Source organism: Leucoraja erinacea, chromosome 19, assembly GCF_028641065.1.
Source record: "Leucoraja erinacea ecotype New England chromosome 19, Leri_hhj_1, whole genome shotgun sequence".
Lineage (NCBI taxonomy): Eukaryota > Metazoa > Chordata > Chondrichthyes > Rajiformes > Rajidae > Leucoraja > Leucoraja erinaceus.
Window position 1 is genome coordinate 7,197,953 of NC_073395.1, and position 15,000 is coordinate 7,212,952.

General features: G+C 46.3%; 1 protein-coding gene and 1 long non-coding RNA gene across 2 annotated transcripts in view; one reads left to right on the forward strand and one right to left on the reverse strand.

Annotated features, from left to right (window-relative positions):
* LOC129706164 (uncharacterized) overlaps positions 1 to 5,421 on the forward strand; it is a 7,525-nt gene extending 2,104 nt beyond the window's left edge. Inside the window, exons 2-3 of the long non-coding RNA XR_008725015.1 lie at positions 376 to 558; positions 4,122 to 5,421. This is a non-coding gene — a long non-coding RNA (uncharacterized LOC129706164). The remainder of the gene's footprint in view (positions 1 to 375; positions 559 to 4,121) is intronic.
* LOC129706162 (proline-rich protein 5-like) overlaps positions 1 to 15,000 on the reverse strand; it is a 66,635-nt gene that overhangs the window by 47,306 nt on the left and 4,329 nt on the right. The gene's annotated exons all lie outside the window — the stretch shown is intronic.

Sequence of the window (15,000 nt, forward strand, 5' to 3'; positions counted from 1 at the left end):
TTCTCCCCGTGACCTGCGTGGGTTTTCTCAGAGATCTCCTTCGGTTTCCTCCCACGCTCCAAAGACGTACAGGTTTGTAGGTTAATTGGCTTGGTAAATGTAAAATTGTCCATGACGTGTGTAGGATAGTGTTAGTGTGCGGGGTTGGCTGGTTAGTAGTGACTCAGTGGGCCGAAGGGCCTGTTTCCGTGCTGTACCTCAGTATACGTGACAATGATAAACCTACAGTCATATCTGGTACGGAAATTCCATACATGAAATGAAACTATTGCACAAATTAGTTAAATAAATGTTATTTTTTATTTGCTGGGAACCTGTTGTCTTTTGATTATTATTTGAAACCCTGTAAATCATTATATGTGAATGTGCCCATAGCTCTGCAAACAATATGAATATATTGTAGGAAGGAACTGCAGGTGCTGGCTTACACCGAAGATAGAAACAAAAACGCTGGAGTAACTCGGAGGGTCAGGCAGCATCTGTGGAGAAAAGGAACAGGTGACATTTCGGGCCGAGACCCTTCTTCAGACTGAGAGTCGGGGGAGAGGGAGACTGGAGGTATGTAAAGGTCCAGAACAAAGCAGAGCCTGAATCAATGACTCAGGAAAGGTAAAGCCCACAATGGTCCCGTGTGGGCTGTGGAGGAGGTGATAACGAAGGGACACAAACAGTGAAACGTAAGAAGATTGGGGGGAGGGGACATGAGACCCTTCGTCAGAGGTTCCTCTGTGTGATCTTCTGCCCCCTTTCCTCGAGGAACTCGCGCAGTTACAGAGTTCTGCGTTACTATTGATACCTCTGCGACAAGGGGTCTCGACCCAAAACGCCACCCATTCCTTCGCTCCAGGGATGCCGCCTGTCCCGCTGAGTTACTCCGGCATTTTGTGTCTATCCTCGGTGTAAACCAGCATCTGCAATTCCGTGTATTAGAAAGAACTGCAGATGCTAGTTTAAATCAAAGGTAGACACAAAAAGCTGGGGTAACAGCAGGTGAGGCAGCATCTCTGCAGAAAAGGCGATGTTTCGGGTCGAGACCCTTCTTCAGATCTACAATTCCGTCCTACACACTGCAAACTGACCTAATTGTTTTACCAATAGCAACTAAAGGGCACACAATAATTCTCTGCGTGTAAATAATTGATGGCATATTGCTTGCAGGTTGACTTGCAGATCTGAGAATTGAAATCGACAGATTAAGGCCTAAAATTAACTCTGTTAAAACAAATTTAATTGCTGCTGCCTATAAGTGTTCTTCTGTGACTCATTAACTGTTGTGACTATAATCATTCCGTACTTCCAATATACACAGAGAACCAGTATCACTTTAGAGCAAACTGTTTAATGAGGAAACAAGCACACCTTGCTTGGATAGAGTGGACGTGGAGAGGATGTTTCTACTAGTGGGAGAGTCTAGGACAAGAGGCCATAGCATCAGAATAAAAGGACGTACCTTTAGGAAAGAGATGAGGAGGAATTAATTGCCACAGATGTCTGTGGAGGCCAAGAGATAGTTAGATTCTTGATTAGTACAGATGTCAGGGGTTATGGGGAGAGGGGAGGAGAATGGAGTTAAAAGGGAAAGATAGATCAGCGATGAATTAATGGTGCGTAGACCTGATGGGCCGAATGGCCTAATTCTGCACCTAGAACTTGTGAACTTGCCAGAATGTTCTTAAAAAAGGGAAAGTGAAATACATTGTGAATGTATTAAATAACTACCTAATAGACAATAGGTGCAGGAGTAGGCCATTTGGCCCTTCAAGCCAGCAATGTGATCATGGCTGATCATCCACAATCAGTACCCCGTTCCTGCCTTCTCCCCATATCCCCTGACTCCGCAATTTTTAAGAGCCCTATCTAGCTCTCTCTTGAAAGCATCCAGAGAACCGGCCTCCACCGCCCTCTGAGGCAGAGAATTCCACAGACTCACCACTCTCAGTGAGAAAAAGTGTTTCCTCGTCTCCGTTCTAAATGGCTTACCCCTTATTCTTAAACTGTGGCCCCTGGTTCTGGACTCTTAACAACAGTCAACAGTAATAGTGTCACCATTGTGAGTTTTAGGTTAAACATATACAAGATGCAATCAAGAGAGAGTTAGATAAGGCTCCTGGGGCTAACGGAATCAAGGGATATGGGGAGAAAGCAGGAACGGGGTACTGATTTAGGATGATCAGCCATGATCATATAGAATGGACACAAAATGCTGGAGTAACTCAGCAGGACAGGCAGCATCTCTGGAGAGAAGGAATGGGTGACGTTTCGGGTCGAGACCCTTCTTCAGACTGATGAAGGGTCACGACCCGAAACGTCACCCATTCCGTCTCTCCAGTGTTGGCTCGAAGGGCCGAATGGCCTACTCCTGCACCTATTTTCTATGTTAAATACCCATGCCTTTGTAGCAGATCAATTGAAATTAAATACTTTGCGAATGTCTTGCAAAAGGTTTACTCTGGCTCTGGTTAAGTGTCTTCTGTTGGAGTCTTGAGAAAGCAATGAAAGATGACTCAACAAAAATGAAGATGATGGTGGCGAGCCAGCGATTTTACTATTTATTTGCAATCTTTGCAGAAGTGTAAATGTTTACTGTACAGGAGGCTGCCACTTGGAATGGTGAATTGGTGGATGGTTTTCGCTGGAGCGTAACTAATTTATTTACATAGTTGTGAGCCATTGTAGGCAACATATCTGAGGCAGGATGTGCTGGCTCTGGAGAGGGACAGAGGAGGTTTGCCAGAATGATCCCAGCAATGAGTGGGTTAACCTAAGATGAGCGTCTGACAGCACTGGGCCTGTACTCGCTGGAGTTTAGAAGAATGAGGGGTGGACCTCATTGAAACGTACAGAATGGTGAAAGACTTGGATAGAATGGATGTGGAGAAGATGTTTCCACTAGTGGGAGAGTCAAGGACTAGAGGTCACAGCCTCAGAATTAAAGGACGTTCCTTTAGGAAGAAGTCGAGAGGGGATTTCTTTAGTGAGAGGGTGGTGAATGTATGGAATTCTGTGCCACCGAAGGCTGCGGAGGCCAAGTACATGGATATTTTTGAGGCAGGGATAGATAGATTTGTGATTAGCGCGGGTGTCAGAGGTTACGGGGAGAAGGCAGGAGAATGGGGTTAGGAGGGAGAGATAGATCAGTCATACTTGAATGGTGGAGTAGACTTGATGGGCCGAATGGCCTAATTCTGCTCCTATTCCTTCGGACTTATGGAGCCTGTCCCGCTGAGTGACTCCAGCATTTTGTGTCTGTCTTCGGTTGTGGCTTGTGGAAATTGTAAATTGTCCCTAGTGTGTCGGGTAGTGTCGGAGCGGATTCTGTGGGCCAAAGGGCCCGTTTCCACATTGTATCTCCAAAGTCTTAAGGAGAATGAATAAAATGACACGTTGTTTTTGTGGGAAGACCATTTCTTCCAGCTAGGATACGCAATCAGTGGCAAGGAGCCAACATATTTAAATTAGCAGCAAAAGAGTTCGCTCAGAGGGTGGGGGGACTCGTCTTTGCTGAGGTAATGGTCACCATGGCGACGCTTGGCCTGCAACACTGCCAGGACAACGGGCCTTCGTGGTCAGGGCAAAATCCCTGCACTTACAACAACTTGAGACTTGGAAACGGGGCGACTCTGTACACTGTCTCACTTGCACTGCTGTACACTTGCACTGTATCTGAGAAGCTGATCTAATATGTATCTAAATGCTAATGTATAGTAGTGGTACTAGTACTGAACTGCATGCAGCAATGAATTTCACTGTACCTAGAAACATAGAAAGATAGAATGGGTGACGTTTTAATGTTTGTGTTGTCAGTTAAGAGAAGAATAACCTCAGTGTAAAAACCTCTGTCACAGCACTATGCTGCACAAGGGGAGGAGAGATATTTATCCCCAGTGTCCTGCTTATTTGATATTGTTTCCTTTGCTGTTCGATAGCTGTTTGTAAGAACATCCTTTAGGGAGAAGGCAGGAGAATGGGCTTAGGAGGGAGAGATAGATCAGCCAATGATTGAATGGTGGAGTAGACTTGATGGGCCGAATGGCCTAATTATTTCCTATTCTTTATGTCCGTATGGCCGTATGACATTTGCCTGAACTCTCTATGTTGCTGGAACTTCAAAACGAAACCAGGATACTTGAAAATAATTCCAGAAGGCACAGAAGCTTGAAGGCACGCACCACCAGACTCAGGAACAGCTTCTTCACCGCTGTTATCAGGCTTCTGAAAGTGTCCTTCCATTAGCTGGGTTATTGTCTGATTCACCTCTACCCCATTGAGGACATTGGACTTTGTCTATGGAACTGATGCAAGACAATGCTGGGGGTCAAGGAAAGAGCGTTCATGTCACGCCCCCTGTCTCCACCGATCTTTCCACCACCATGCACAAGAAGCAACAAGACAGACACCATTGTGCAGATGCCGAGATGTGTCTTCAGTTCTGGCTGAAATCTTGTGTGTGGACTCGATAACAAGAAGTAGCTACATTGCTGAGAACTATACTCTGCCACCCTTCCCTTTATCTATTATACTTGAGATTGGACTTATTGTATCTACGTACAGCATTATCTGATCAGTTTGGATAGCACACAAAACAAAGCTTTTCACTGTACCTGGGTACATGTGGCAATTATATAAACCGACACCTAAACCATAATGTAATATATTTCTTTATGCGTTAGCAAAGATGCATTCCAAGTATACGGACTTTGGGGCTGCACACAGTGGCTCAGCGGTAGAGTTACTGCCTCACAGCGCCAGAGACCCACGTTCCATCCCGCCCTCGGGTGCTGTCTGTGTGGAGTTTGCACCTTCTCCCATGTGACTGCGTGGGTTTCCTCCAGCAGTTCTGGTTTCCTCCCACATTCCTAAAGGCGTGCAGGTTTGTCGGCGAATTGGTCTCTATAAAATTGTCCCTAGTGTGTAGGGAAAGTGGGCTAACATAGATCTAGTGTGAACAGGTGATCGATGGCTGGCATGGACTCGGTGGGCCGAAGGGCCTTCTGCCATGCTGTATCCCTGAACTGAACTAGAGAAGAAAGATTTATTAAAAATAGCGAAAACTCTTTTGATTTTTAAATCTCATCCTGGTAGTCAACTGTTTAGTTTAGTTTAGTTTAGAGATACAGTGGAAACAGCCCCACCTAGTCTGTGCCAACCAGCGATCACTAGTTCTATCTGGACTGTCAAAGCTGCCAAAGCCAGCATTTTTCCACGAGAAGTAGCTCTACTCAATAACCAAAAATCTGTAGCCTCCTTTTGCTCTGGTATTTTATTTAATTCACACGTTTAATCGATAATGTTTTTTTTATTAATGTTTAGTGTTTAATGTGTCATTCCTAATTGTCACTGAATGTCATGTTGTCACTTGCGGGCGGAGCACCAAGGCAAATTCCTTGTATGTGAATACTTGGCCAATAAACTTCTTCATTCATTCATTACTGGGAACAATTTACTGAAGCCGATTAGCGTACAAGCCTGTAGGTCGTTGGAGTGTGGGAGGAAAGCGGAGCACCAGGAGAAAACCCACGGGGTCACGGGGAGAACGTACAAACTCCGTACAGACAAGCGCCTGTGATCAGGATGGAACCCGGGTCTCTGGCGCTGTAAGGCAGCAACTCTACCACTGCGCCACCGTGCATAAAATAAGAACGAGCTTTGCAAAGTGTACGTTACTGCTGCAAATGTTGTAAAGGTAATGAAGATTTCCCCAGTTGACATCTTTCTTGCGGTTATGGATCTTGTGTTTGTTGAAGTGTTGCTGTTTCTCTATTCCCGAGGGAAGTGTTCTCATCAACTATGTGCACACTAAGGTAGTTTGATGTTGTACATTTGGTCTCCAACATGTACTCTTGCACCAGATTAATGTCGTCGAACACGATGAATCATTTCTTTCATTTTGGGTGAGTCATCAGATTCTGGGAAGACCATCTGTGAGGAATGTTGTTAGTCTACGCGGTTAACACTGTGAGCATCAGTAAGTGAACACTGCACAGTCCGTGCCTCAGTTGCCTCGACGATTTGCATCTGACCATTTGGAAACTGAGCGAGAGTGGGAGGAAACCGGAGCACCAGGAGAAAAACCCACGGGGACAACGTGCAAACTCCGTGCAGAGAGCACCTGTGATCAGGATGGAACCCGGGTCTCTGGAGCTGTAAGGCAGCAAATACCGCTGCGCCACCGTGCCGCCCAATGAGTATAAAATAAGAACGAGCTTTACAAAGTATATGCCACTGTTGTACTGATTACTGATGGGTGTGGCACGGTGGTGCAGCTGTAGAGTTACTGCCCAACAGCACCAGAGACCTGTGCTCCATCCTGAGAGAGAAAGAGAGATTTAGCTCTTAGTGGTTAAAGGAATCAAGGGATACGGGGAGAAAGCAGGAACAGGAGGGTACTGATTTTGGATGATCACCCAAGATCATATGGAATGGTGGTGCAGGTTCGAAGGGCCGAATGGCCTACTCCTGCACCTATTTTCCGTGTTTCCATGTTTACACTGTTCCGTGAAAGTGGCTCCCCCTCCCATTCCCACACTGACCTTATGGGCCTGGGCCTCTTCCACTGTCAGAGTGGGGCCCAGTGCAAATTGGAGGATCAGCACTTCACATTTTGTTTGGGCAACTCACACCCCAGTGGTATGAACATTGACTACTCTAACTTTAAGTAACCCTTACTTTCCCTCTCTCTGCATCCCTCCCTCTTACTAGATCTCCAACCAGTCTAACGGTCCTGCCTCCCCATTTAAATGTTATCTCTGTATGCTTCGTTCCTCTAGCTAACAGCGATCTATTCTACATCGTCTTTGAACTTTGTCCCCTTTGATGTCCTGTTTTCACACCTTACCCTTCCTTATCTCTGTGTCTCTGGAATTCTCTGCCGCAGTATGTAGTTGAGGCCAGTTCATTGGCTATATTTAAGAGGGAGTTAGATGTGGCCCTTGTGGCTAAAGGGATCAGGGGGTATGGAGAGAAGGTAGGTACAGGATACTGAGTTGGATGATCAGCCGTGATCATATTGAATGGCGGTGCAGGCTCGAAGGGCCGAATGGCCTACTCCTGCACGTATTTTCTATGTCTCCCTCCTTCCTGACTCTCAGTCTGAAGAAGCATCTCGACCTGAAACGTCACCCATTCCTTCTCTCGAGAGATGTTGCTCGTCCCGCTGAGTTATTCCAGCTTTTTGTGTCTATTAATCCTCTGTGCTGATGCTACAGCTCGCACTCATGATGTGCTGTTGGTAAAACCATCTGCAAGCAGCATCTACAACCATCTGAATGGAAGGAATAAGATTCTGCAGCCTAATATGTAGAATGACTAATCTCCTTAAATCATTCTTTCGCATCAGGTAGTCTTTTCACTTCTGATCAAGCAGGATGGTACTCACTGAAGCACTGATTAGTCACAAAGTAGATCACAAAACTGGAGCAGTGAAGAAAACAATTAGTCATAGAATCAGGGTGATACAGTGTGGAAACAGGCCCTTCGGCCCAACTTGCCTACACTGGCCAACATCTCCCAGCTCCCACCTGCTCACGTTTGGTCCATATCCCTCCAATCCTGTCCTATCCTTGTAACTGTCCAACTGTTTCTTAAACGTTGGGATAGTCCCAGCCTCCACTACCTCCTGTGGCAGCTCGTTCCATACACCCACCACTCTTTGTGTGAAAAATGCAATTGCTGCAATATTCGCAGTGGATCTGACCATATGCTAAGGGCAAAAAGAGAGTATTATGAGCCACTGTGAATGGTAGGGCTCTAGGGAGTGTTGTAGAGCAGAAGGATCTAGAGGTGCATGTGCATTCCGTCATTGCGAGAGGATTTGAGTTTAGGAGCAAGGAGGTCCTACTGCAGTTGTACAGGGCCCTGGTGACACCTGTGTGGTGAGACCACACCTGGAGTACTGTGTACAGTTTTGGTCTCCTAATTTGAGGAAGGACATTCTTGCTATTGATGCAATGCAGCGTAGTTTCACCAGGTTAATTCCCGGGATGGCTGGACTGACATATCATGAAAGAATGGGTCGACTGGGCTTGTATTCACTGGAATTTGGAAGGATGAGAGGGTATCTTATAGAAACATATACAATTCTTAAGGGATTGGACAGGTTAGATGCAGGAATATGTTCCCCATGTAGGGGGAGTCCAGAACCAGGGGTCACAGTTTAGCAATAAGGGCAAGGCCATTTAGGACCGAGATGAGGAAAAACATTTTCACCCAGAGAGCTGTGAATCTGTGGAATTCTCTGCCACAGAAGGCAGTGGAGGCCAATTCACTGGATGTTTTCAAGAGATGGTTAGATTTTGCTCTTAGGGCTAACGGAATCAAGGGATATGGGGAAAAAGCAGGAACGGGGCTACTGATTTTGGATGATCAGCCATGATCATATTGAATGGCGGTGCAGGCTCGAAGGGCTGAATGGCCTACTCCTGCACCTATTTTCTATGTTTCTGTGTCTACATAGTTCTTTGAAAATGGCATCACTGGTAGACAGGGTAGTCAAGAAGGCTTTCAGCACATTGGCCTTAATCGGTCAGGGTATTATGTACAGAAGTTGGGATGTTATGTTACTGTTGTATAGTATTTTATTGAGGCCATGGAGTGTTGTGTTCAGCTTTGGTCACCCTGCTATGGGAAAGATGTTGAGCTGGAAAGAGTGCAGAGAAAATTTTCGAGGATGATGCCAGGACTTGAGGGTCTGAGCTACATGAGAGGTTGGGCAGGCTGGGATTTTATTCCTTGGAGCGCAGGAGGGTGAAGGATGATCTTATAGAGGTGTACAAGATCATGAGGGAAATAGATAGGGTGGGTACATGGAGACTTTCACCCAGAGTAGGGGAATCAAAAATAAAAGGACATCAGTTTAAAGTGAGAGAGGAAAGATTTAATAGGAACCCGAGGGGCAACTTTCTTATACAGAGATGTTAGGCACATGGAACGAGCTGCCAGAGGAGGTAGTTGAGGCAGGGACTGTAGCAACATTAAAAAGACATTTGGACAGGCGTAAATGAGAGGATATGTTTAGAGGGATATGGCCCTTTGACCCGCGGATCTCTGCTAACCATCAAACACTTATTGACATTGATGCCACTTCTCTGCACGTTCCTATCAACAACAGATTCTACACATCAGGGAATATTAACGATGGCCAATTAATCGACCGACGATACGACACGATACAATACGGTAGAACTTTATTTATCCCAGGAGGGAAATTGATGTGTTCACAAGAGAGTTAGACACAGCTCTTACAACTAACGGAATCAAGGGATATGGGGAGAAAACAGGAAAGGGGTAATGATTTTGGATGATCAGCCATGATCATATTGAATGGACACAAAATACTGGAGTAACTCAGCAGGACAGGCAGCATCTCTGGAGAGAAGGAATGGGTGACGTTTCGGGTCGAGGCCTTTCTTAAGACTGATGATGGGTCTCGACCCGAAACGTCACCCATTCCGTCTCTCCAGAGATGCTGTCTGTCCCTCTGAGTTACTCCAGTATTTTATGTCTATCTTAAACTTGAGCACACGTCTATATTGGAGGGGTTAAGGGAGGTCGGAGTTAAGGGGGTCGCTAGCTGACACCAGTCGGTGTGCCAATTTCTCATGGCTATTTTCCATTTACTCTTTTGCTCTCATTTTGTGACTTCTTGTGTGTTTGTTTAGCTTGCCACCTCAAGGGTAATGTACACACACGCACAAGATGACTTGGATGAAGTATTGAAAGCAGGTGTCTATATCTGCTTTATTCACACAGAGAGTGGTGAATCTCTGGAATTCTCCGCCACGGAAGGTAGTTGAGGCCACAGTTCATTGGCTATATTTAAGAGGGAGTTAGATGTGGCCCTTGTGGCCAAAGGGATCAGGGGGTGGAGAGAAGGCAGGTACAGGTACTGAGTATGTGATCAACCATGATCAATGGCGGTTCGAAGGGCCAAATGGCCTACTCCTGCACCTATTTTCTATGTTTCTGTCACCACGGCATAGTGGGAAAATCTATTATAGAACGTTGAACAGTAAGGCACCATGGCCCACAACATGCGGTCAAGTTGTGATTCATCTGTGGTATTGGTCCATTCCCTGCTATGGGAAAGATGTTGAGCTGGAAAGAGTGCAGAGAAATCTTTGCAGTCATAGGTGAATTCTAGTCCCGGGCAGTGAAAACTAGTCACTGACAGTCGCCTAAGTGGGACAGGCCCATGAGGCAGTCTCCATATCCCTCTATTCCCTGCACTTCCATGTTCCTATCTAAAAGCATCTTTAAATGCCTCCACCGTATCTGTCTCCACCACCAACCCTGGCAATGCGTTCCAGTCCTCACCACTCTGTATAAATAAAACCTGCCCCACACATCTCCATTAAACTGTGCCTCCCTCACCTTACAGCTATGCCCTCTAGTGTTGGACTTTTCCACTCTGGGAAATTGGTTCTGACTTCCTATCCTATATCTGCCTCTACTGATTCTATATAGAACCATAGAAATATAGGTCATTCGGCCCTTCGAGCCAGCACCGCCATTCAATATGATCATGGCTGATCATCCAGAATCAGTACCCCGTTCCTGCTTTCTCTCCATATCCCCTGATTCCATTAGCCCCAAGAGCTATATCTAATTCTCTTGAATACATCCAGTGAATTGGCCTCCACTGCCTTCTGTGGCAGAGAATTCCACAGTTTCACAACTCCCTTTCGGCTTTCTGCAGAGACCGCTCCCTCCGTAACTCCCTGATCAATTCATCCCTTCCCACCTAAACCACCCCCTCCCCGGGCACTTTCCCTTGCAACCGCAGGAAATGCTACACTTGTCGCTTTACCTCCCCCCTTGACTCCATCCAAGGACCCAAGCAGTCTTTCCAGGTGCGGCAGAGGTTCACCTGCACCTACTCCAACCTCATCTATTGCATCCGCTGCTCTAGGTGTCAGCTGCTCTACATCGGTGAGACCAAGCGTAGGCTTGGCGATCGCTTCGCCCAACACCTCCGCTCGATCCGCAATAACCAACTTGATCTCCTGGTGGCTCAGCACTTCAACTCCCCCTCCCATTCCGAATCCGACCTTTCTGTCCTGGGCCTCCTCCATGGCCAGAGTGAGCACCACCGTAAATTGGAGGAGCAGCACCTCATAATCCGCTTGGGCTGTTTACACCCCAGCGGTATGAACATTGACCTCCAATTTCAGGTAGTCCCTGCTTTCTCCTTCTTTCCCCTCCCCTTCCCAGCTCCCCCACAGCCCACTGTCTCCGCCTCTTCCTTTCTTCTTCCTGCCCCCACACCCCCACATCAGTCTGAAGAAGGGTCTCGACCCGAAACGTTGCCTTTTCCCTTTGCTCCATAGATGCTGCCTCACCCACTGAGTTTCTCCAGCATTTCTGTCTACCTTCGATTTTCCAGCATCTGCAGTTCCTTCTAAAACACTTCAGAGGTTAAGTGAGTTATTGCAATTCTAGTTTCACTCTGCTCAAAGAGTTCATTTGTATCATATGTGTAGATTAGGTTAGGTTTATTATTGTCATGCATATCAAGCTACAGTGAAAAGTTTTGATTTGCTTGCTATCCAAACTGATCAGTCATACCATACCTAAACACAATCTCAATCTAGTACAATAGAGAGAGGAATGGGAAAGAGCTGACTGGATAGCACAAACCAGCTGATAGACACAAAATGCTGGAGTAACTCAGCGGGGCAGGCAGCATCTCTGGAGGGAAGGAATGGGTGACGTTTTGGGTCGAGACCCTTCTTTGGACTTCTCGACTCAAAACGTCACCCATTCCTTCTATCCAGAGATGCTGCCTGTCCCTCTGAGTTACTCCAGCATATTGTGTGTATCTTCAGTGTAAACCAGCGACATACCTCATTGGAGACCCTCGGACTATCCTTGATCGGACTTTGCTGGCTTTACCTTGTACTAAACGTTATTCCCTTATCATGTATCTGCACATTGTAAATGGTTCGATTATAACATGTATCGTCTTTCTGCTGACTCATTGGCACACAACAAAAGATTTTCACTGTACACGTGATAATAAACTAGACTGAAGCCGTACGGGTTTGTAGGTTAATTGACCTCAGTAAATTCCCGCTAATGTGTAAGGAGTGGATGTAAAAGTGGGATGACTTAGTTGGTGTGGACTCAGTGGGCCAGTGGGCCTGTTTCCATGCTGTATCTGACAATTCAATGCAATGTTATCTTTCACGTTTCCGCAGTTCCAGGCGTGGACTCCTATATATCGGCGAGACCAAGCGCAGGCTTGGCGATCGTTTCGCTCAACGCCTCCATTCAGTCCGCCTAAACCTGCCCGATCTCTCGGTAGTTCAGCACTTTAACTCCCCCTGCCATTCCCACACTGACCTTTCTGCTCTGGGCCTCGTCCACTAACAAGGGCAGATTTCCGCGCTGTATCTCTAAAACTAAAACTAGACTCAAATTATTTGATGCTGGTGTGATAATTCCCATGGCATTGTTGATGGCCAGCATGGACTCGGCGGGCCGAAGGGCCTCTTTCCATGCTGTATCTATTAATGAATTAATCTTCATTGCCACACAATAAGATCACCCCTCGTCCTCCTGCGCTCCAAGAAATGGAGTCCCAGCCTACTCAACCTCTCCCTTTAGCTCAGACGCCTCTAGCCCTGGCAACACCCTTGCCAATCTTCTCCGTACCCTTTCCAGCTTGACAACATCTTTCAAGCACTGGGGCGATCACGGTAGAGTTGCTGCCATATAGCGAATGCAGCGCTGGGTTCGATCCCGACTACAGATGCTGTCTGTCTGGAGTTTGCACGTTCTCCCCGTGATCTGTGTGGGTTTTCTCCGAGATCTTCGGTTTCCTCCCACACTCCAAAGACGTACAGGTTTGTAGGTTAACTGGCTTAGTAAACGTAAAAATTGTCCCTAGTGGGTGTAGGATAGTGTCAATGTGCAGGGGTCACTGGGTGGCGCGGTCCCGATGGGCCGAAGGGCCTGTTTCTGTGCTGTATCTCTAAACTAAACACAACACACTAAAAGTAGACACTAATTGTACTCATCACAGTTAAAACTAGACGAAGCACTATTTTGGCATATCCATGTCCTCATGAATTTCCCTCAAGACTCAGATGCAACCTTAGACGTAATGTTTGCAAACAGCTTCTGATTTTCAAGAGAGAGCATCCTCAGGTCAAACGCTGTCTACTGATCAACCCATTGACAGTTTAACAGCGCTGTGGAGATGGCAGATGGGAAGTGGCGAGTGAGAGAAGGACAATGATACACACACACACACACCCCAGCTCGACAATATCCGAGGAAGAGTATTTGCTGAACCATATATAGGGAACACTGGGCAAATAGTGTTATCATTAGGTCATAAGTGATAGGAGAAGAATTAGGCCATTCGGCCCATCCAATCTTATAGAAACTTATTAAATTCTTAGATTAGACAGGCTAGATGCAGGAATATCCACTGACAGCCTCTACTGCCTTAGAAACATAGAAAATAGGTGCAGGAGTAGGCCATTCAGCCCTTCGAGCCTGCACCGTTATTCAATATGATCACGGCTGATCGTCCAAAATCTGTACCACGTTCCGGCTTTTTCCCCCATATCCCTTCATTCCCGTAGCCCTAAGAGCTAAATCTAACTCTCTCATGGCTGATCTATCTCTCCCTCACAACCCCATTCTCCTGCTTTCTCCCCATAACCCCTGACACCTGTACTGATCAAGAATCTATCTATCTCTGCCTTAAAAACATCCATTGACTGGGCCTCCACAGCCTCCTTCTGTGGCAAAGAATCCCACAGATTCAGCAGATTACCTGATTAATAATACATAGTGCTGCTTTAAGGGTGACTAACCCACATCTATACAAACATACATACATACATACATACTCATCTATACATAACATACATACATCTCTCCTAACCACCATCTATTCATTCATCAGTGATGGCATTAAACTGAAACCGAAACATCGTCAGTCCCCTCCGTGGTGTCGGCTGTGCCCAGTTTCTACGCATCTAGTCCTTATTAAGAAGTCAAGGACAAATTTCTCACCCTTAATAAAAAGGCATTCCCATACTGATATGAAAGTAAGCATGCAGGTACAGCAGGCAGTGAAGAAAGCGAATGGCATGTTGGACTGTATAACAAGAGGAATCGAATATAGGAGCTAAGAGGTCCTTCTGCAGTTGTACAGAGCCCTAGTGAGACCACACCTGGAGTATTGTGTGCAGTTTTGGACCCCTAATTTGAGGAAGAACATTATTTCTATTGAGAGAGTGCAGCTTAGGTTTACAATGTTAATTCCCGGGATGGCGAGACTGTCATATGTTGAGAGAATGGAGCAACTGGGCTTGTACACTCTGGAGTTAGAAGGATGAGAGGGGAATCTCATTGAAACATATAAGATTGTTAAGGGTTTGGACACGCTAGAGGCAGGAAACATGTTCCCGATGTTGGAGGAGTCCAGAACCAGGGGCCACAGTTTAAGAATAAGGAGTAAGCCATTTAGGACGAAGACGAGGAAACAGTTTTTCTCACAGAGAGTGGTGAGTGTGGAATTCTCTGCCTCAGAGGGCGATGGAGGCTGGTTCTCTGGGTGCTTTCAAGAGATAGCTAGATAGGGCTCTTAAAAATAGCGGAGTCAGGGGATATGGGGAGATGGCAGGAACTGGGTACTGATTGGGGATGATCAGCCATGATCACATTGAATGGCGGTGCGGGCTCGAAGGGCCGAATGGCCTACTCCTGCACCTATTGTCTATTGTCCCTAGTGTGTGTAGGATAGTGTTAATGTGCAGGGGATCGCCGGTCGGCGTGGATTCGGTGGGCCGAAGGACCTATTTCCGCGCTGTATCTCTAAACTAAAAGCCAATGCAACGACCTGCTGTACCCTGAGCACCAGCTCAGCACATTCACTGCCCTGCAAAACGTGACCTAATTCCGCAAAAAAAAAACTTTTAGTTTTGCTCGAGAGAGAAGCAACTTTTTAGTTCCTTGTTTGAAGAGAATCGGAGCCTTCACCATCGC